Below are 3,117 nucleotides of genomic sequence, written 5' to 3' on the forward strand. Positions count from 1 at the left end.
CTCGGTCTCTCAGAAACTGCACCTATGGGCCCGGCTCATCCAAACCGGACTCTTTCTTAGGAATATCCCTGGCATTCCCAGTGGGCCCATCTGGTGTGTTTTGAGCAGAAATGATGAAGACGCGGCCAGTAGAAGTCGTACTGGAAGTCACACGGACCTCCAACTCTGAACCGGTCAAACCAATGGAACAGAATATTTGCCACCTAACTGGTGTCCAAATCAAACAGGTACAATGTCAGGTGCTTCCCTCCCACTCCTCCTCAGTTCTTGGCCTCTTCCATAAAAGTTGACTAGAAGGTGGCTCAGCCTTGAATCTGCCCCAGAATAACCTGCCTCTGAACTTCTGGTTTGTAGCAGAGGCTTTGTTATCTACTAGTTGTTGGATTATTGTATGTTTTATTGTACTAGTGAGTCATGGTGATTAGGAAATTCGCTTCCAGTTTGCCCTTCTCGCTTGCATGATCTTAGAAAAGGTTTCCAGAAAGACCTTCCTGGCCTGTTTCCTCAAAGGAGAGCTCACTTATTTCCTGAAAAGTAAAAGCTGAAAGGTTTATGTCTCCTGAAATTATATAATTATAATTCAATGGTATCATATGCAAAACTGTAATATAAATCCTATTTATCAGTTAATTGTTTGGCTATACTTAAGACCCACTCTTAATGGCAGGCATACATACAAGATATGAAATATTATCTTTGTTCTTTTCTCCTGCCCACACAAGAGTTAAAGGCAGCTAGAACAGTGCAAGGCAGGGCACTGGTTCAGACTTTAGCCTCTAAGGGGAAGTGGTTACAATGAGAATATTTTCCTCATCCAAATATTGAACACTGCCACAATTCTGGGGACTCAAATCCCCATATCAGAAGGGCAAATGACAAGAGATGCTTGGAATCTGATTCTCACTATTCAAATCTCATGCATGGGGCACCTAGGTGGCTCAGTCAGTTGAGCATCCGACTTGATTCGGCTCAGGTCATGATCCCAGGGTCATGGGATCAAGGCCTGCATCAGGCTCCATGCTGAGCGTGGAGTCTGCTTGAGATTCTCTCCCTTCCTCCCTCTCTCCCTCTGCCCTTCTCCCCTGCTCATGCTCTCTCTCTAAAATAAAATAAATAAACTCATTAATTAATTAAAATAAAATCTCATGCAATTCTTCATTTCAACCCCTTAGAAAGAAGGTGTATGGATTGTAATAGCTGCTTGAACTTCAGCCCTGGCAGCGGACGTGATGACCTCACTGGGTGTAGCAACGGTTGAGCTGTCCTGCATACACTTGGGCTCAATAAGGAGCATGTCCTCCTCTCTCTGGGGACAGGGTTTGAAAATGACAAATCGGGGGGACCATGTTTCACGAATAAACAAAGCTCAGTTAAATCTCCCTGCCTTAAGAGAAGAACTGGGCCTTTGATTTGACAGGTTTGGGCAATGTGTGCCTCCAGATCGCGGTGCCGAACTTCTCTGATGGCTGGGAAACCAGGATGTGCCGGACGCATTTCCTTTGGTGAGCTGGGAAAAGCCAGCTCTGCCTTCTTTGGCTTATGAAGCAAGTATTGTCCCTCCTAGGGACCAGCTCCTATCCCAGTAGGGGCCACCAGGGTGGCGGTGAGATGGGCGGGGGGGGGGGGGCAAAGGGCCCCTCCCCAAGCACATCCCCAAGTGCCCAGGAGCTCCTGGGGCTCTGTCCCCCATTCCGCACAATAAAGGAGCAGTTAGACACATTTTGTAGAGGATAAGCTCACATACCATCTGACTTAGGGTTTGTCTTCTCCCAAATAAGGAAATGCCCATACCCGCTGAAACATAATGACTGTATGCTAATTAATTACGGCTTTTCATTAAGCCTGCAGTTCATCAGAGCAACACCAACATTAGCAGGAAACTCTCTGGTCTACAGAGGACACAGTCTAACCTAGAAACTCTTCCTTCAGCTGCCAAAGGGGCTTGGGTCTGACTTAACCCCACCTCACACAAATCCCTCCAGCTATTGCCGGATATTCACTCAAAGTTAAAAAACTCAAGCATCTTTGTGCACCTTGAGAACCCCTTGTTTTGGGCCATGCTAATGTTTGAGGGACCATCCACGACAGAGACAGCAGATGCCCCCCAAAGAAATGTGTCCACCCCCCACCCCCTGAATGTGGATGGTCCCCACATGAAGGGGGATCCTGAGTGCTAACCTGAGCTGCTATTTGCTCTGAATGGTAACTCTCCCAGGCTGGGACTCACAGATGTGAGGTTCAGTGAAGCCAAGAGCACCCACACCTGTCTCCTGTGGGCTCGCCACCACAGGTGCAAACCTTTGCATCACTGGCACCACCCAGGCACCAGCAACAGCAGCACAGAAAGGGTTTTGAGCAATCAGCTTAGTGGGGAGCCTCCCCTTCCTTGGGCCACAGTTCTAAGCTCCATACATGTCTTTTGAGTAGCAAGTGATAAAAAACCCAGCTAAAACTAACTTAGAAAATCAAGGGGATTTATGAATTTCAACTCTCAGGTTGACTCGAAAGAAACTGCCATTCTTGTAGGTCGACATTTGTCAAATTACCAGCAGTATTATATGCTTCCAAGCTTTATAAAAAGCCCCATGATCGATCATGGTAGTTTCAGGAAAGGCATGATCCAGCAGCTTAGCAAGAGCCTTCAAGGGCACAGATTTCCCATTCTGTCCAGTCTGCCCTCTACAGGGATAGGCTTGTCTCAGACCTCATGAGTCCTCACCCCAGCAGGACCCAAGGTACCTCACGGTGTCAAAAGGGCTGCAACACTCCAAACACACAACATCTTTACACCCTATCATCCAGGAGGGGAGAAATGGTCTCTTTGGAAGCACACACAGAAGGAAGGAGTCCACCTTCCCACAAACACCTTCCCACTTGATTCTCACAGAGTGAAATATTTTTTCGCTACGGCCAGGAGACAGGAATTTTTTTTTAGCTCAAGCTAATCAGGGCTCATCCTGGGGTTAGGAGTAAGGTCAATCCCACCCATATCACAGAGCTGAGAGTAAGGGAGGCTGGTCTCCTGCCAGTCAAATCTGGGTGCTGTGACCAGATGGGAATGGACAGTTGGTGGCAGAGGACATGTCCAGGGCAGGTGGCTAGCGCTTTGGTGAGCGT

This window comes from Panthera tigris, chromosome D3, assembly GCF_018350195.1.
Source record: "Panthera tigris isolate Pti1 chromosome D3, P.tigris_Pti1_mat1.1, whole genome shotgun sequence".
NCBI classification, from domain to species: Eukaryota; Metazoa; Chordata; class Mammalia; order Carnivora; family Felidae; genus Panthera; species Panthera tigris.